The 20,684-nt window shown below is 39.9% G+C and overlaps 1 protein-coding gene across 3 annotated transcripts in view; it reads right to left on the minus strand.

The window, feature by feature from the left end:
- The window catches only part of TANC2 (tetratricopeptide repeat, ankyrin repeat and coiled-coil containing 2), a 331,148-nt gene extending 310,780 nt beyond the window's left edge, over positions 1-20,368 (minus strand). For 2 of the 3 annotated variants that reach the window (XM_044447244.1, XM_044447242.1), the window contains exon 1: positions 19,887-20,171. The gene's annotated coding sequence lies outside the window, so the exon portion shown is untranslated. Of the gene's footprint in view, positions 1-19,886; positions 20,172-20,259 lie in introns of those variants that run through there. The other variant, XM_044447243.1, reaches the window with a different exon arrangement.
- Between the last annotated feature and the right edge of the window lie 316 nt (positions 20,369-20,684).

Here is a 20,684-nt window from a genome sequence, read left to right on the forward strand (position 1 = left end):
ATTTGATCTCTAGTTCCTCTCCCTCTTCGAAATCCTGCCTGTACTTCTGGTAGTTCTCGGTCCACATACTGCTGGAGCCTAGCTTGTAGGATTTTGGGCATAACTTTGCTAGCAGGTGAAATGAGTGCAATGGTGCAGTAGTTTGAACATTTTTTGGCATTGCCCTTCTTTGAAATTGGAATGTAAATGGACCTTCTCCAATCCTGTGGCCACTGTTGAGTTTTCCAAATTTGCTGGCATATTGAGTGTAGCACTTTTACTGCATCGCCTTTTAGGATTTTGAATAGCTCAGCTGGAATACTGTCACCTCTGCTAGCTTTGCTGTTGCTCAGACTTCCTAAGGCCCATTTGACTTCACATTCCAGGATGTCTAGCTCAAAATCAGTGACCACTCCACTGATGGGACGTTATCAGGGACATTAAGCTCTTTCTTGTATAGTTTATTATTTATTTTATTTTATTAAAACATTTTTATGCCACCCCATTCGCCGAAGTTCTTCTGAGTAATCTTGCCACCTCTTCTTAATCTCTTCTGCCTCTGTTAGGTCCCTGCCATTTTGGTCCTTTATCATGCCCATCTTTGCATGAAACGTTCCCTTCATTTCTCCAATTTTCTTGAAGAGGTCTCTGGTCCTCCTTATTCTATTGTTTACTTCTATTTCTTTGCACTGTTCATTTAAGAAGGCATTCTTATCTCTTCTAGCTATTCTCTGGAATTCTGCATTCAAATGGGTGTATCTTTCTCTTTCTCCCTTGCCTTCCGCTTCCCTTCTTTCCTCAGCTATTTGTAAAGCTTCCTCAGACAGCCATTTTGCTTTCTTGCATTTCTTTTTCTTTGGGATGGTTTAAGTTGCTACCTCTTGTACAAAGCTGCAAACTTCCAAACAGTCACATCAGCAGAAGAGAACAGATTTCTCAGGTGGTGATAGGGGCAGAGAAGCTTCTGAAGGACAGCAACAAGCAGCTGAAAGAAACACTGTCACAGGATCTTTCACAGAACAGGGAACTTTAATGCACACATGGGTTCTGACCATTTAACAATGAGATTAAAGTGCTGGGATTAATATAAAGAATAATTCAGAAGTGGTTTTCCTAGGGGAAAAAAGTAAATAAGACTGGCTAAGCATTGATTTTTAAACAACTTTTTTTTTGCCAAATGACTTCACATATTTCCCAGATGGGATGCCAGTATTATAGACTACAGATTAGTTTCCTCATCATATGTCTTAATTGTTTAGATATATAATCTCAATATATTTTCTGCCTTCAAGATGGACCACTACTGTACTGACCTCAATCTTTTAAAAAGAAAATAAATTTAATTTTAAAAATTACAGATCAATAAGCCTATTGAGTGTCACTTCTAAGCACTGCTTCCAATATTTTCTAAATAAATTGGAAACCTAGAGAGAAGCTGACAAAATCATTAGTGAAGAACAGATGGGCTATCAAAGGGGCACAACACTATGGAGCACTGCTTTGTCCTTCACCATCTAATTAATCTTTAAAAAAAACTACCAAAGAGTCCACAAATAAAATGTATGCAACATTTATAGATTTGACCTTGACTTTTGATTCAGTATATAGCTTATGCCTATGGGAAAAACACTCTAACACAAATATTGATAAAAGGTTACTCTGGTTAATTCGAAGACTGTCAAAATAATGTTATGCAAGTAAGGGTAGATCTACGTGATTATATAACAAAGGGCATTAAAGTCTGTCATCAGATAAGACAAAGATGCACTATGGCTATTTTCTTATTCAATGGATGAGTTTACACATAATGCTAACCCATGCTGCATGGTTACCACATGGTTACTGTTCAGCAAGGTTTCTAACCTACGTTTTGTGTTCAGACAATTGCAAGGTTTCAGCACTTGCATGATTTCTATCTTCCTCCATCACTGCTGCTAATGGTGGTTGAAATTCAATTTCAAGGTGCACTCTTCCTCCCTAGTTTACTGCCTCTCTCTCTCATTAGTCCACACAGTCCCCTGGGTGTGTCCTCAGCCAGCTGCTCCTAATCTTTTTCCATGCTCAGCTGAAGCAACTGTTTGCTTACTAGAGTAGCACTCCCCTGTGCAGCTATGCTCTGTGTCAACATACAAGCATACCAACCCACACCCCACTGCTTCACATAGACGGAAACATTCAATATGCATTCCAATCCCCAAGAAAGGAAATGCAAAAAAACCTGCAGTTACCGTAAGTGCATTGCATCAATTTCCCATGCAAGAAAAGTGCTCAAAGTGTAGCAAAGAATATTGCCCTACATGGAGCAAGAAATGCCTGATGTTCAAGCTGGAACAGGCACTCAAGATCATATAGCACAGGGGTCCTCAAACTGTTTCAACAGGGGGCCAGTTGAAAGGTAGCGGTGGTGGGCGTGGGCCAGCAAGGCAGCAACGGCGGCAGTGGGCACAGTAAGGCAGGTGGCTTGCTCACTCAGAGATCGTTTTCTCCGAGCGAGTCCAAAACCTCTGAGGCGGGCCATACTTTGAGGACCCATGATATAAGAAATACACTTTATGTACTGAAGCTCACCAAAGAATTTCAGAAGAAGAGCAATCTGTTTTAGAGACTACAGGAAAGCCTTTGACTGTGTGGATCATTAGAAGGTATGGATGGTCCTGAAAGAAATGCATGTGTCTCAGTAGTTGCTTATGCTTGTGCATAACCTACATTGTGGACAAGAAGCTACTGTTGGGACAGTGTACGGAGAAACGGAACGGTTTCTCATAGGCAAAGGCATCAGACAAGGGTGTATCTCATCTCTGTAGGCTGAACATATTATAGGGAAAACTGCATTAGAATAAGAAAAGGAACAAAAATTGATGAAAGACACATCAATAATTTAAGATATGCAGATGATATCAATTACTGGCAGAGAACAGCTGTGAATCGAAACAACTGATGAAAGTTAAAGAAGGAAGTGAAGCAGAGCTTCAGCTGAAAACAAAAATCATGACTACAGAAGAATTAATGAACTCTCTAGTCAGCAATGAAGAAATTGAAATTGTGAAAAATTTTACATACCTTGAGGTCAAGTCATCATGTCAAAAGGAGACTACAGCCAAAAAACTCAAAGAAGACTGAAACTGGAAAGGGGAAGCAACTGTAGGAACTAGAAAAGCTCATCAACTCTACGGATGTTTCACTGGAGTCCGACACCAAGATAACTCACACTATTGTATCCCTGATTACCATGCATAGATGTGAAAGCTGAACAGCGAAGAAAGCTGGCAGGAAGAATATTGATGCTTTTGAAACATGGTGCTGAAGGAGAGCTTTGCAAATACGCAGGACTGAAAGAAAGACAAACAAGTTTGTCCTAGATCAAATCAAGTCACAATTTTCCCTAAAAGCAAAAATGACAAAACTGAGACTGGGCGCATCACAAGAAGGAAAACTCCCTGGAGAAGACAATCATGCTAGATAAAGAGCATGGAACCGGCAATCTTGGACTCATGAGATTTGGATTCTAGTCCCTGCTCATCCATGAATCCAACTGGGTAACTTTGGGAAAGCCATAGATCTGAATTAGGAATACTGAGCAGCACTACCATGGATAGGACATTTTAGAAGGCTTTCATTCATAGGATCACTCTAAGTCCAACCTGACAGCACATAACAATAAAGGCTTGATTTAACTGTTCAGATTCAATACCAATTCACTATTTAGCCTAACTCTGGGCTTTGCAAATTAGCTTTAAACTTTGGTTACAGATACTAGTATGAAAGCCATTCACAAATCATTATGAGCAGGATTGCATTGTTTCAGACATGGTAACAAATCAGAGTTTGACATTACATTTGATCCATCTTTATGTTTTCTATAAAGCAAACCAAAGTAATCATAGGACTTAAACATTAAATGTGAATTCACATTTTAATCCATCACTGCTATGTTTTCAACTCTAACTAAATAAAAATTTAACATAAGTCATAAATCATCAACAGCACAGTTGAAAATTCTCAGCAGTGGGCACGCTGGCCAAATCAGTAGTGCGCCTGACAAAGTATGCCATATAACCTGAAGGATTCGTGGCTGCTTTTCTCTTTCCAAGAAACAAAGACAAAACCTTTCCCAAACCAGTACTCTTCAGATGTTTTGGACTACAGCTGCCAGTATTATTGGTGTTTGACCATGTTTCCAAGTCTGAAGGAAGCTGTAGCCTAAAACATCTGAACACCACCAGAATGAGGAAGATCAAGCTAGGGAGCTAGGCCATGGATAATGCTGCAAATTTGGGCCATTCAATAGCTACTATAAATTTAATCATTTATTTATTAATAAAAGCTATCCATATGCTGCCTAAAGAATACAAATCCCACCAAAGTAACCTAACATTAATAAAATAACAATTAACAATGCCATCTTTCTTACATGTGGTAGAATCTAGTCGGAAGAGGAGGCATTGGGTGTTAACTTCATCTATTTTCCCTTACTCCCACAATCCTTCCCAGAGGCAGCTAATAGAAGAAAACCATCTAGTAGCAGGTGAGAAAGAGTATGGAGAAGTCCCTAATGTCTTCATCAGCCTCCTTCTCACCTGAAATCATTCCCAATAATCCAAGTTATACCATGTTTAACTTCCAAAAGGTCACTATGTAGGCTACTCTGTTAGTGGCTTTCGTCAGTGCTCTAGGACAAGCAAGGACTTGGCAGAAGTGCTCCAGATGTGCTCTAACAAAGAAGAAGATACATTGTGTCGACTGGGGCTGGGGTTTCTATACAATTACAAAACTTCAAAACTGATCAAGGGGCAGGGGTCAACATATTTATGTTAACAAGAGTGTTAGTCCACTTCTGTAATTTCTCAAGGCACAGCAACCTTACCTACCATGCAGAAACAGCGGAATGGTTAAAAACAATGGTTTCAATATATATTTTAAAGTAAAAACTGAATTTTCATTTTAAATATTTTAAATACAAATAAAAATATTTCTTTCTCAGTTAAAAATAATTTTACCATAATCCAGTATCACACATCTATACATCAAGCTACCATGTTGACTCACCTCTGCTAACCTGGAAAGGCACAAGCCTGCGGGTGAATGGGTGACCACATGTGGCAGCAGAGCAGGGGGTTTGACGATGGCCTTATAAATCCTTATTAACTCTACTACTATGCTATCCTATTTTTTCTGTCAAGGAAGTGAAGCTATCTACAAATGAAATACGAGTACTAATTTCAATTTTCATCTCAAGAACATCTCTAACCCAACTACTAGTTCTCACTTGTTGAAAGTTCTGGGCTTTCACCTTCTCTGGTCACTGCACGTGCAAAGACATCAGCTGAATAGAATTATTGCTGTTCTATGATTCTGTGGTGGTAGAATTGTACCAATCAAACAATTGTTAAAACAGAAAGACAACATAGCAAGGGGAATGAAAAAAAAATACCTCTAAACAATTAGAAATTATATTTATTTTATTGTTGCCCAGGTACAATCAAAGCGTGTTCAGCCCTACCAACAATGGACATTATGTTTTGTTTACTACTTTGTTTTTCATGGAGTTAAGGATGGCCAAGGCAGAGAGAAGCAGGAGACACACTGAAATAAAAAAGAAGACATGATTGTCCAGTGTGAAGCTTCCTGTATTCCACATGGAGGTACAAACTTCGTATCTGGAAGTAAGCCCCACTGAATTTAGCAGAGCTTAGTCCTGAGTAGTAATGCGTAGAATTATGTGTTAGAGTAATTTAAAGACATTCCCATAACTAAAAAAGAAAATATGCAAAATATATACAAGGAAAAAAAGAGGCATAGAGCTTGTTTTTAAGAATGGAAAAATGTAAAATTTTTTCCAAAGTTTTATATACTCACTGAACTGTAAATTATAGGTGATATATACACATTTTCAGAAAATATATGCAAATATATCAATGGATTGAACTGGCATCAGGGAACCCAACACAAGTTGCAGGTCTCCAAACAGTTTTCCAATTATGAATGTTCTCTATTTTATCTGTCTTTTTAAAATTTCAGCTTGTCATTTTTACCTTATTGCTCAATTCCCCTTTGGTTGGAAGTAGTAGTATTTTGATATCAATGAAACAGAGGAGTTGTGAAAATAGGAGGACTAGCAGCACTTTGTAGTGAAAAAAGAGCTTGTTTGCTTGAAGAACCACCTGCAAAAAGCAATTATGCTCACAAGAAAAGCATATCAAGATTAAGTATTTAACCTAATTTTGAGAGCAGTCCACCAGAAGGTTGGAAAGTTAAGGTAGGTCAATCAAAAATCCCAGAATTTTTTAATTAGAGAGGAAGAGAAAATTAGAGGAAGTAATGGTTGAAAAAATCTCTAGTCCTTTGGAGACCATTTTAGACTGATCCTTGGATCTTACAAGGCAATCCCATGCAAATTGGGTGAATTATGCTCACTCCCTAAACTTGGTGACAGAGCTGGCTTTAGCTCAAACTATAGTGCTAAAGGAATGGTCATATTTGTTCAAGAAAGATAAACCATCAATTGAATTGAATGACTTGATGCTAAAACAGATAGCTGAGTTAGTTGTTTGACTGTGTGTCCTCCATCAAAACCTATCTAGCCAAAACCCTCTAACCAAAGAAAGTGCCACTTGAAAGCTGGCTTTTCCTTTTACCACAGCATTTGGCTCATATTAAATCTTTTCTTTCTGGATGTAATGATCTTTAACAGTACTTATCAAAGCCTCTAAAACAAAATCCCCAGAATGTGGGGAAGTGAAGGTGCAGTGCAAAAATTCACAACTGAATTCAAACAAGGCAAAGGTACCTTAGGCTCCCAAAGATATGTAAAGCAAGATGTGTACAAATAAACTGAAGACTAAAAACGTTAAACATTCAGAATGTGCACATCACAAAAAATGCAATTTAGTAAACTTTTCAATTTTATTGAGAAAGCAGAAACATCTAGTGAAAAAATCAGATCAAAGCCCCAAAAGAAAATGAACAAGATAAAGCTATGTCCTGAGTCACAAAAGATACCATCTTTTTCCAACCAGAGGCTAAACCTGGATGTTGAGTTAGAAAATACAGAGGACAGTGCATCAGATCTTCTATATTCTTCCTCTGATCAGACCCAAGTTTACAAAAACCAAGACTCTTGGACTATTGTACAGGGCTGTGGAGTCGGAAACATGGAGTTAGAGTCAGTAAAAATATACCAACCCTGATGCCTAATAAATTTAATTGTAATATAAATATGTTAAAATTTCCTATTTCACAGCTAATAATTTGAGTAACCTATTTTTTCAGCTTTTATTTCCAGGATATATTTTAATTTAATATATTAGTGAAAGATGTGCCTCATGAAAAAATTCATAATGGGAAAAAGTGTCAACAAAGTCAGTTGTTTTTGAACACCTTAGAGCATGGGTCCACAAACTACGGCCCAGGGAGCGGATCCGACCCGCCATGTCCGTTTTGACCCACCAAGCGAGAAAATGATCTCCAAGCGAGCAAGCCGCTGCCTTGTGTGCCTGCCTCATGGCACGTGCCCACCCCACCTGACCTTGCTGCACACACCTACCCCTGCCTCGCTGCACGCCCTGCCTCCACCTCAGCGCGCATGCCCACACGCGCTGCCCCTGCCCCCTTGCTGGCCCGCACACACGACCAGGCACCACCTTTTCGGCCCATGCCCAGCACCGGCACCTTTCAACTGGCTCCCTGGTCAAAAAGTTTGAGGACCCCTGCCTTAGAGATGGGAAATGATATGTACATCAATGTATTATAGAAGATGATGATTCTGAAAAAGTTATGTTGCAAAAATTGGTCATTTTTCTGGTTTTGATAAAAATGAACCTACAAGAGCATCAAATTTTAAAAGACACTTGCACCATTTTCAGCCTAAGTTGTTAGAAGCTGTGAATGAGAAGGTCAGCAATAAAGACATTCCATCTACTTCAAGCTAAAGAAAAATCAGAAATCTACTGGAAGCTAAACATGACTACCAAGATTCTTTACATCTGACAAAGTTGAACACTTTCAATCGATATAGGAAATAAATAATAATTAAATAATTAGTATATTCCTACATTGATATATAAATAAAGGAGTCAGAGTTGAAGGTACTGTAAATTGAGGAGTCAAAGCCAGAGTCCAAAGTTTTATGTACCAACTCAACAGCCCTGTTATGGTACAAGCCTGAAACATTTTTCTCAGAAGACATTTAAAAATGGAAACATTTGGAACCTTGTTCTGAACTGATATAAACCAGCCCTTTCAAATTGTCCTAAAAGCAGAGCATTTTTTTAATATCAAAAGGGGCACCAACTGCATCTTATTCAAATTTTAAATAAGGTCTACTCCCATTTCTGTTCCGTGGATGAATTCATATTGAATTCTCAGCACAATGAAGATAAGGAATTTGAACCATTCAGTAATGGAGAGAAAGCACTTTTGGACTCTTTTGTGCATTATCTTCACTGGAATAAACCAACATCTTGAGGTGCTTGGATTCCTTAATAAACCATCTGAAAGACAGACACACCAGGGTTAAAAAGGATGTTACTAGTGACACAACCCACCAAAAAATATGCCTTATTGAGTGAAAGCAATGTTGGCATGGCTTGTACTGGACAAGAGGAGGTATCACTGAGAGTGCTGTTAAAAAGATCTTGCCTCTAGATAATGAGCTTCAGGATAGCTCAGTCTTTCCCAATTCAGCTCCAAATAAAAATAGATCCAATCCTCTTACCTGGAATGACATGAGATATCTGGGAGAAGATGAACTGGGATCCCTCAAGAGGCCTGTCAAACATCCTTATCCAGTAACAAAGATTATAGACCCAGTAAATTCTATTGCCAGCATAATCTGGCCACAGATGGAAGAACTGGAGAGGGACCTGAGACCATTAAGCAGAGTCCAAGGAAATGTAACAAAATAACATCTACTTATAGAAAGAGGATGTGCTACTATTTCTCCCTAAGTGACTATGAGAACCCAGAACATACCACAAGTGAGATCTATACAGGCCTGATGAAAAACACATGACAATAATGGTCAGCAGCTAAATCTCTTGGAACATTGAAGGCTGATCAACTAAAGGCTTAGATCCTTCTTTCATGGAGTTTCTTAAAATTCTATTTTACTAAGAACCTGGACAAGGAAACAGGTCTCCACTGGTGAATATACATCATTCTCTCTGGAAACAACAGCAAGTTATAAAGGAGGGAGTCCCAAAAGTGGTCTGATTGTCTGGGTGAGTACAAGCGTTTAGAACTGCTCCTGACAGTTTGGAACCCTTGCTCCATCTGGCTACCACCTTGATCATTGAAAGCAACCAGCCTTACCTTACATTAATTAATGTTTAGATGCCCCCTCAAAGACCCAAAGGTACAGTTAATGAAAATTGGGTAAAATTGAAAAATAGTAAAAACATGTCCTGAAGTCCTGGTGATTTTGGCTCATGACGTCAACGTTTGTATTAGAAAAGATGATGATACACCCACTTCCATGAACAACCACCTACAACAAAAGAAACTCATCTTTTTCTCAACAGACTATCAAAAAATAAAGGTTGCAGTGTTGCAGGTTAAAATGTTAAATTGCTTGGATCTAGTAATCTTGGATGGGGGATTTGAGGGTGATAGGCCAGGAGAATTCACATATTTATCTTGTTCAGGTACATAAATCGATTATGTTATTGTTACTTACAATTTATTAAACACGACCATTGGCTGTAAAGTAGGCAATTGGGATGAAAGTGATCATCTTCTCATATCTCTATCCTTGAATTTGGGAAAGTTGATCATGCACACTAACCATGTCCCCATCTTGAATACCACCATAAAATTTGCACCCAACACATTAGGTGGTCAGCTAATATTTCAATGGGGAAATCCATTTCTAAGCTGCAGATAAGGCCAATATTACATCGGGCTGCTGAGCATGTTTTCCTGCAGTTTATAAAAATAAAAGCCAAGAAAAAATAGAGTAAAAGTTCCATTCCTGAAGTTGCATCAGCATGGGGGCAGATACAAAACTCTTAGGGATGGCTATGGTCATTCCACTTCAAACCTGTCCTACCTTCAAGGCATTTCTTTCCCTGGCTGATCTCCCAGCCTGCAGTTCTCGTTGATCACTGCATTACTTTTATGTTCTTTCTCCCTTTACTTCAGACTCCTAAACCCTTGGACGCTGACTCCCACTCCTCACAAGCAGACTGCTTTATAGCTCCTGAAGGACAACTCTGGCTGTCCTCAGGTGTCAGTATGCAAACTTCCTCTCCACCACCATTTCTATCCCTATCTACTGCACCCTTGATGCCTTGGCACCATCTCACAGCCGGACTCAGAATCACTTCCCAGATCTTCTTCAAGCATGTCTGCAGAGGTGTTAGGGCTAATCCCTACAACCCAATTCAGTATCAGTTCCAAAATGATATTATCAAGTCAGCCTTAAAAACTTTTTCTTGCAGATTTGCAACTCATTTAAACATTAGAGCACCAACTGTAGAACTGCAGTTTAGTTTTCACTGCAAAATGAGTTAAAAGAACAGAGAAATTAAACTTTAGATGCTTTTGGAGCTGAGAATGTTCAACCCTGAGAAACGTCTAAGATCTTGTAGCAAAAACATGTTCTTGCATGTATGATACGACTCTTCAAACTTTCAGATTAATAGGGATTTAGAGCAGACTGTTAACAAAGTAATGAGTATAGCATTGTTATAATCTGATGTGTTAGTGTGGGGCCAAAGATAAATTATCATTATTATCACTATATCCCACCTATTTTCCTTTCAAGGAACTCAAGATGGCTTACATAATTCTCCTCCTCCCAATTTTATCCTCACAACAACAGCCCTCAGGTTGGACTGAGAGTCTTGACTGGCCCAAAGTTACCCAGTTAGTTCCATAGCTGAGTGGGGGCTTGAACCCAGATTTCCTGAGTCCCAATCCCATACTCTTAACTACTATATCACAATGGCTCTCAAAAGGAATTTGTAGAGAGTATTATTATTAGTTGCAGAGGAGTGGGAATATTGGTGAGGAGTTCCATTCCCTTTCTATCATCAAGGAAGTAATTTCTAGGGACGATGGAATCCACCACTCCTTTGAAGGATGTGATTTATTCATGAGAGATCGGCAGATTCACTTTGGCATTAGTTAGCTCCAAGAGTAATCAAATTGTAACTGTGTCATAGATCAATAAAACTGGATTTCCTCACTGAAGTCCCTGCAGTTCTGAGTACAGGACAAGGGGCTCAAATGATTCTAGGCACCACTCGAGATAGTGATCTGTGAGGAATCTGCTTGGAGGTAGGAATCTGTTGGATTCCCTGGGCTCAGCATCCTGGACTCTAGTCTGCTTTGCACCGGAGTCCAAGTTCCTGGCAAGCACTGTCAGGAATCAAGTCATACTCTGCCACTGGCCGAACCCAGAAGGTTGGTTGCTGTGAATGGCACCTGGTGCATGCCTTTGCAATGCCTCTCTTTTGCACCACTACCATAGCTATTAGTGGGAGGGGAAGATGGATAGTCATTGCAAATGGTGCCTGATGCATGAGCTCACAGCGACCTTCTTCTCTGACCACTACAACAGCAGTGCAGAAGAGCACTGCAGGCTCGCACCAGATGCTATTTGTAGCAACTTTTTCCCTGCCTGCTGCTGCCTGTAGTAGCGGGCAGGGAGGGTTGCTGGTTGTGCAACTAAGGGTCCCTGAGTCTTCATCGACCTCTTTCTCAGCTCAGCTTGCTTCCCAGGGCTGCGCCAAATATAAGAGGAAATCTGTAGATCCTAGAGGGATGGATTTTGAATGTTTTCATCTCAACTTCATCCCAACTTATCCACACTGAGCAGTTTAAACCAGCATTTCTTTCTTTTGTCTTTTACTGTGGACATATCTGAAGAAGACTTTTTTTGTTTCTTTTAGCTAGCCTCACTTTATTCTCAGCTTCAACCTTCTTGATGACATCCCTGCAATGCCTGTACTCTTCCTTCTACATCCATGTGCAGAGTGGGCTGGACTCTCACATGTTGCAGACTGTTCAGTGGGAGTTGTCAGAGGATTCTGGAGGAGAGAGCAGGAGAACAAGCAGGGGGAAAGCCTTAGAAGCTCCTTTAATTTTGCCTAGTAATTTTCTAAGACTGTATCAGCCTATTTCAGAAGGGTAGAAAAGGTTTTCAAAAGGAGAGATGGAGCAGGTGAAAAGTCCAGTCCGTGACCCAGAGAGAAGGTATCAGGAGAAAGGAGCTGCTCAGTTGGAGGGGCTTTGCTGTTCACAATGACCTGACTTCAAGCAACAAGAGCTACCCTGAGGGTAGAGACAGAAGTTTTACCGAAAAGGAGGGATCATGGGAAAGGCTCCAGTTTAGAGTCAACTCTTTACATGAACAGAAGCTTCTCTTTCCAGCTATTTAGAGTTCAAACTGTTCTATTATCTGTGGAATCTCAATAAAAGAGCTGCATTTCAAATGACTGAATTTTTGGAACCAGAAAGAAGGAGGGAAGGGACCAGCTCACAACACTCATATATGAGTCTTTTTTGTTTTCAGATCATCTCTAAGCTTTCTGAAACATCACACTGGTTTCTTCAAATGAGTTGTTTCCTTTTTGGAATTGTTTGTAACTGTGCCTTTAGAATTTCCTTTTCTAAAAGATCCCTCCCATCTTGGACTCTCTTTCTTATTAGAGTCACTTGCCACGGGACTTTACTTATCACTGTTCTATTTTTATTAAAATTGGCTTTCCTAAAATCCAGGGTACATGTTTGGCTACACTTGGCTTTTGCTTCCCTTAGAATCAAGAATTCAAGTGTGGCATGGTTACTTGCTCCCAGAGTTCCTGTAACTCTCTACTATGTCATCCCTGTTGGCTAGAATCATGTCAAGGATAGCCATTCCTCTAGTTCCTTCCTTCATATTTCTGACCTTGGAGAGCAGCCAACATGGTTCTTTCCATGCTGACTGTGAGGGGGCAGGCATGAGAGAACAGATCTCTGACTTTTCCATCAGAGATCAAAGCACTGTCTCTGATCCTAGAATGGAAAATGAGATAATGTCTAGTGGTCATAGGTCATTTTGCTAATTGACAGAATTTAAACTACCAAATTTTTAATCCTCTAGTCTTATCTGAATTTATGCTTATCTGTTAATGTTATACCTTACATTGTTAACATATTTTATTGCTATAAGCTGCCTTGAGCATTTTTAAAGGAATGTTGGGCCAAATATATTGTAATAAATACAGTGTAACATTCCCAATTAATTATAATCAATACACTGGAAGCAGGATCTCATTTCCCTTCCCAGTCTCTCATTTCTATGGTGAACCAATACAATACTTAACCACAGCAAGTGGCAAGAATTCACATTCCAGAGAATGGGGAAAGGTGTGACTTTATTGCCTGTTCCCAATTGTGTATGCAGACTGAGAGCACTACTTATACATAAAGCTGAAACAGTATTAAAATAAATCTTAGGTAACATAAATTTGTCCAAGTACCAATCAGAATCCTTAATCCTTAAACAGATAACCTACCTTGCTATCCCTCAACTAGCTGGGACAGAAATCCTAGAAGAGTAATTGTCATACTGTTTAATTAAATAACTCATCAAAACTTATTTTGTATAGCACAAATATTATTAATTCAATTTCTGTACCACCCAATAACAATATACACGTTCATAAACCAGACAATAAGGTTAAAGCACTGTAAAAAATCAAAAATTTGAAAATTTTGAAAACATTGAAAACAAATATAAAGAGCTAAAGCAATGCAACAAAGATTGCATTCCCCGTCCACACCCAGATATAAGCCCCAACTGAACTCAGTAGAGATTACCTTCAAGAAGCCATGTACAGAATTGTACTGTCAGTTAAGGCTTTGAAGGATCCTTTCCTAATCTCAAATGCTTCATCATGTTAAGTTACCTTTTATAAAAGACATATATATTTTCCTTTAACAATAACTTAAACTGCAATATTGGAACTTACTGTCACTGTTTTTACTATATTCCATTTGTCAATACACTATGCATTTCAACATAAACAAACAGCAGGCAACAAGTGAAATTAAATGTCAACAAATATAATTCATATACTTCCCTTCTTATGCTAATTTGAAAGGGCATAGTACTCTAACAAATTAATTTTCCTAACCATCAGCTCTCATACAAAGCCTTTCGTATGAAGAAATAAAGGCTTAAATATGTCAAGACATATAACATGAATAGTACCATTGAACTCAACATTCACAATCAGAGCTTTGAGTATACATACATTCTGTATTCTGACCTAGCTTTCAAATATAAAAGTCACTCATGTTTAAATACTTATTTCTAAATGTTTCAAAATTGTGATGACAAATTCTAAAAAAGGCATAAATTGAATAGAAATGTCAAAATGAATTGTAGCATGCAAATTCATGCAGAAACCTCGTACAAATTAAAAAATGAAGTCCAAATTGTTTCTATAATTACTTGTGTCCACCAACAAGTGTATGGAAAACATATATATCAAGCTTCATTAAAATGTAGCAAACCAAACCAGTGAAACGGTTTTGCATATGTTCCCTCCAGACACTGCAAGCAACTTCACTATGCCATTTTTCACAAACCATTTCACCTAGCTTACTGTCAAAAGCAACATGCTAACAAAAATTGAATGAAAGTTTCTTCTGATTTGCACTAAAAAGTTATTGCTAAATGAGGACTCCTGAAATCATATCACTACTGATAAATCATATTCACCCACATAAAATTTTACATTCTAGAAGAAATATACTTGCAAATACTTCTGTAGCTAGTTAGCAGGAATCTCCAAATGCATTCTTGCACAACTTTAGAATTAGAACCTCAAATTTTCTTTACCTTTCTCCAGGTCACCCTATGAAACACTTCTTTAAATCAAAAAGTAAATTTAGGATTTGGAGGAAAAAAAGTCAGCAAGAGGACTGTCCAAGACATTTTTTTTCTTCTAGTAATAGGCCTCCCTAACATTAATTGAAAACACTATAGGAAATGATAAATTTTTATTATTTGATTATCCATCACAAGTGGGAGGCCTATTTATCAATTTTGTACAAACGTTTGTACAATACAAGATGTTCTTGTAGAATCCCAAAAAGCAAAACTGGACAAAATGTATTAAACTCCAAACACCAGAATTATATTCAGAGGAAACTGATTAAATATACATTTAGTGTAAATTCAAACCCAACTTTGAGAAAGAAGGGATCCATAACATAGTCAATGCAATCAGTTCAAATACAGAAAGTTATCAATCATTAGGTGACTAACATTGGGAAGAATTTCCTGATTGTTAAAGCAGTATGACAATGGAACGAATTACTCCAGAAGGCTGTGGGCTCTCCCACACTAGAGGCATTCATGATGCAGCTGTACAGCCATCTGAGAGGGGCGATTTGATCTGGAGTCCTGCACTGAGCAGGCGGTTGGACTCAGTGGCCTTCTTGGCACCTTCCAACTTTACTGTTTTATGATTCTATGATGTGGTGGTGGTGGTGGTATTGTTATTTCATTTCTATACCTCCCCAAAGCTGAACTTCTCAAGGCAGTTTACAACAGTATATCCATATGATATAGGAAGTCCCCAGGTTACGAACATCCATACTTACAAATGAAATGCCATAAAGTCTATTAATTTAAAAATTTGCATTAAAGACAAACGGTTCATAGTAATGAACATGGAAGCTTTTGGAGTTTTGCGGTCAACTGTGGAAAATTGTCATCACCATAAAAAGAAATGAAGTGAAAGGAGAAAGAGGGAGCCTCCAAAGCATGCCTTCTTGCCCTGCTCATCCAGAGAGAGAGAAATCTCTTTGGCATTTCATTGGTGCAAAGAGGAACAGTGGTCAGTAAAAGGGAGGGTGGGGAATAAGAACATGAGAATGTAATAAATGAAGAAGAGGAGCCCTGCTGATCAGACCAAGGTCTGAGAGAGAGAAGGAGAAAGCAATCCAGTATACATATGGGCAATAGTATTAAGCATTAAGGTTTGTGGGGATAGAGATATTCACAGTTTTTCTACTTTCACACCCCTAACATCCATGAATGTGGGAAGCTGACTGTATATGGAAGTGTTTCTTAAGTGTTTTATATGCAGAGAAAGATAAAATATATACCTATACTAAGCCAAGCATTTGGCTTACTCGTGCTTAACACAACATGTGATTCAATTTACAAATTTGACTTAAAGACATTCTCAGGAACAGAACCTGGGGATTGTCTGTAAATTATTTTTTAAAAATGGAAAAGTACAGTAGATAGGGCAAATCCCTACTTACAGAGGTTTCAAAAACCACTCTAAATAAGGCACCTTAAGCGTGTGACACAAACTATCAGGAAAAGCAAATAAACCCAAAACGTTGCCAACGAAATCCTTGGAAGAAAGTCTTAATGAATTCAATGCACACATACTCAGGTGTGTGTACAGAAAACTGACCTCATATTATCAAAATCACAGTAGTATAAAAGGTAAGACAAAAAAACAGAAATCTCCAGATGAAATAAGAGTATGTAAAACAAATTTAAATTGGTAATAAGGCAAACAAGAGAGAGCTTAGAGGACAAAATTGCCAAAGTTACCAAAACTCATTTTAATACTTGATGACAGTAAAACAGATTCAACAACTGCAGTGGAATCTTCTTTAAAATATATATACTTAGAACTAGTCCTCAATTTTGTATCTGAAATTTACCCTCCTTGAGTGAAAAATTTCCCTAGAAGCAAAAAAGACAAAGTAAGGCTGTCATACTTTGGACATATCATGAGGGCAAAGCTATCCAGAGAAGACAATCATGCTAGGGAAAGCCATAAGTAGAAGAAGGGAAGGCCAAATATGAGATGGGCTGACTCCATAAATAAGCCCCAGACTTGAATTTACAATAGCTGAGCAGAGTTGTCATGGATAGGACATTTTGGAGTGCTTACATTTATTGGGTTGCCATAAATCAGAGATAACTTGCTGGCACATAACAACAACAAATATACTCTCCATTTAAAGAGGACTGGTTGATTGTACCATTCTTGTAAGATTAATAAATCAGTTCACCACAGTACCTTAAAACATACATGTTGCAAAGCATTGCTGCTTTCATCTTGACCATAATGAACTGATATTTCTGATAAGACTGAAGCAACCCCATACTGATTTCATATTTTTAAAAACTGGATTTTGGTCCCAATTATTCTTATTGCTAGGAAAATGAATGTAGCCTGTATCAAAACAATTATATAAATTGCATTTTTGATCCAGCCTGAATTTGTTTTATTTCATTGCCCAGCTGAAGCTCTTTGGACAGTTCATATTGTCCATAGAAACAGATGAAAAAATACAATAAAATATCAAAAATCAGAAAAAATATTAAGAAGTTAAAACAGCTAAAAACAGACAGAGAGAGAGAAGAAAAAAGACAAAAAAAAAAGTGAAAGAGTGACCCTGCAAATTACCTGATGATCTCCCCAAAGCCTCTGGTGTCTGAATAAGTCCTTAAAAGCCTCAGAAAAGGGGGCCATCTTAACCTGGCACAAGAAAGATGACAGATTTGGCACCAGCTGGGACATGGAGGAAGGTTTTGCATAGATGGGTGGCCACCACAGAGAAAGCCCCGCACTTGTTGCTATTCTCCACACCTCCGAGTTAGCACTTGGAGATTGAGTGTAGTGTCCAGGTAAGATCATGGTTGGGAGAGGTGCTCCAACAAGTAGGTATTTTTGTCCTAAACTGTGTAAGGCTTTATAGGTTAAAACCAACACCTTGAATTTGGACTGGAAGAATACACGCAGCCAATTCAAGCAGGCCAGAACTGGTCTTACATGTTCAGACTTGTGGGTTGTAGTTATTAATCTGGCTGCTGTGTTCTGCATCAGCTGCAGCTTCTGAACCATCTTCAAGGGCAGCCCCATGTACATTCCAATAACCCAGTTTAGAGATTACCAGAGTCCAGACTACTGAAGTCCAGGCTATCTCTGTCCAAATAGGGGTGTGGCTGGGTCACCAATCAAAGCTGATAAAAGGCGCTCTGAGCCACAATGCCACCCAAGCCTCAAGCAACAAAGATGGATCAAGGTGCACCCCCAGCTACAAACCTGTTCTTTTCAAGGTGAGTGCAACCCCCATCTGGAACAGGTCGAACACCCCCAATCCAGTCAAAAGAGCCACCCACCAACAGCATCTCAGTCTGGTCTGGATTGAGTTTCAGTTTGTTGGCCCTCATCCAGGACACTGTCATAGACAGGCCTTGGTTTAGCACATCCACAGCCTCACCAGCTGATGATGAAAAGGAGAAATAGACCTGCATCTATTTCTGATGGCAATGTACTCCAAAACTCCAGATGACCCCACTCAAAGGTTTAATGTAGATGTTGAATAGCAGGGGGAACAGAACAGACCCCTGAGGAACTCCATGCTAGAGAATCCAAGGAGCTGAACAATATTCCCCCCAAAAAACCTTCTGCACACAGCCCTCCAAGTAGTTAACACAGTCCTACCATTTCTAACTATTCACCATAAGAAGGGCACTAGAATTAGGCTGGATGTTACTGTCAAGCCAATGAGTACAAATCATTTGGCTCCAGTTATGCATGTTGGCCACCAAAATTTGAATTCACAAAGATTAACATGATCATTTATTTCCCAATATAATTGTTTCTCCACCAGCTATATCAAAGAGACCTTTCCTTCCTTCCACTCACCAACTGGGCTATCAGTAATCCCTACATTACCATATGGCCTATCAGCATGAATGACATCTAACAAACACAGTCTGACCATTTATCACCAACACGGTTCAGCCTGCTTCAATGTCTGTTCCAATACCAAATAGCCCCCAGATGTCCCTACTTTTCATTCCTGACATACAAAGACTTACCACATTCTTCATGTCAAGATGTTCTCAGTTCTCCTACATGACTGATATCAGCACGCATATTAAAGAACTTTATGCATATTCTGATATAATGGAATCTTTCTGCTCCCAATTTATACTCAGTTTGTACCAATGATGCACTACAGCCATCACCTCTGACTCCATGGTTCATATGACCCAAAACATGTACAGGATACTTTCCCACATGCACCACTGGTCCCACATTCACATTTGTCACCAAAAGCAATACAGCACTAACTCTGTCTCTGCAATAATTTAATTCAAGAAGCCATTCTTTTACCTTATAAGGCACTAGAAATGCTTCCTCTTCAAGATACGGTGATGATCCATTCTACCATGGTGATCCTATAATGATATTCTTCTAAGGATACACATGACCCACCACCAATATAACTAGATTTGGGATGGTGATGGGTGGGGAAAATAAATGATACTGACAGCCCATGATACTTCCCTCCTTACAACTATGTTGTGATATACACAGCAGCAGCATTCTTCCAACTCATGTACTACCAAGTTTTTGACCGAAATACATAAATATTTACCTCCCATCTCATGCCACCCTGTTATGAGAAAACAATGGATCACTAAGTGATCTCCACAAGCAACATTTTACTAAATTATACTTTGTAATATCGGTACATTTCTTGTACTGTAGAAATGTCGGTTATACAAATCTCAATAATCTGACCTTTAATGTCAATGTACATACATGTGGGCGCGTGTGTACTCAAACTACAGAAATGCATGGTGGATAATATAAAATCGGCTTTATATATTTATGCATACAGAAGATCTACTACCACGCACACACTCCTCCAAACAGTGGGAACCCATCCTCTTCCTGCCGTCCACATAGATGTTACAGCGATATGACAATGGGGGGCGGGGAAGACAGTCGAACACGATGACAGAATCCCTCTTCCCCACCCCCGCATAGGTTAGCCAGGCACACCCATCCAGAGCCTGCCTTCCGTCATCCTGAGGTAGCGCCCGCTAGGACGAGTCCTCCTTTAACGATTCTCTCTTCACTCACCTACTCCGAGGTTAGGATCCGCTCGAGCTCCCCTCGGGGCACGGCAACTTCAGTTTCTGCTCCTTCCCTTCCTCTGCCCCGGGACTCTGGGGGAGGGGCTGCCAGTCAGAGGTTGGGGTGCCTTGCCTGCCCGCCCGCCTCACCACATCCCAACCGGGACAGGGAAGAGAAGGGGAGGAGCGGCTCACCCCTTCCTTCCCTCCTCAGATAGTACAGCCAAGCTGGGGGCAATGCTGACGGGAAACGGGATCGTGATGGCGGCGGCTACTGCCGCTACCCCCTCTCGCTCAGCCACTCGTTCTTTGCCTCACAAAACAACCCCCACAGCGGGAGGGGAAGGAGAGCACGCAAAGCAAAGGACGAGCATGCGCACCTATAGGCCACTCTCTTTCACGCGTGGCGCCCAATGAGTGAAGTGATTCAGCGGGTCTAAAAGCTGCGGGTAGCACCGCCTTGCCCTTCTTCTTCGGATCTGCGCGCGCATACATAGGCGCGCGCGCGTCGCCCGGTCAGTCTCTTCTGCGACGGGTGGCGCGCTCCGCTCTTATTTACCCGAAGAAGGGAGGGGCAGCAGCTTGAGCCAGCACACAGGTGGTGGGTGGGGTTAGAAGCACTTCTAGGGCGCGCGCGCGCGCGCGCGCTGCTTCAACTTCCTTCGCCCCCTTCGCCGAATCTGTAAGCACTGGGGGCGCACGCGCGCACTCTTAGAAACAGCGGGCTGCTTTTTCGTACTGCACGTTCTCCCCCTTCTGCTTCAGACACGCCCCTGACCTTAAGTGTGTGGGTCTATGCGCGGGA

The sequence above is a fragment of the Varanus komodoensis genome, unplaced genomic scaffold, assembly GCF_004798865.1.
Source record: "Varanus komodoensis strain SLA01 unplaced genomic scaffold, ASM479886v1 scaffold51, whole genome shotgun sequence".
NCBI lineage: Eukaryota > Metazoa > Chordata > Lepidosauria > Squamata > Varanidae > Varanus > Varanus komodoensis.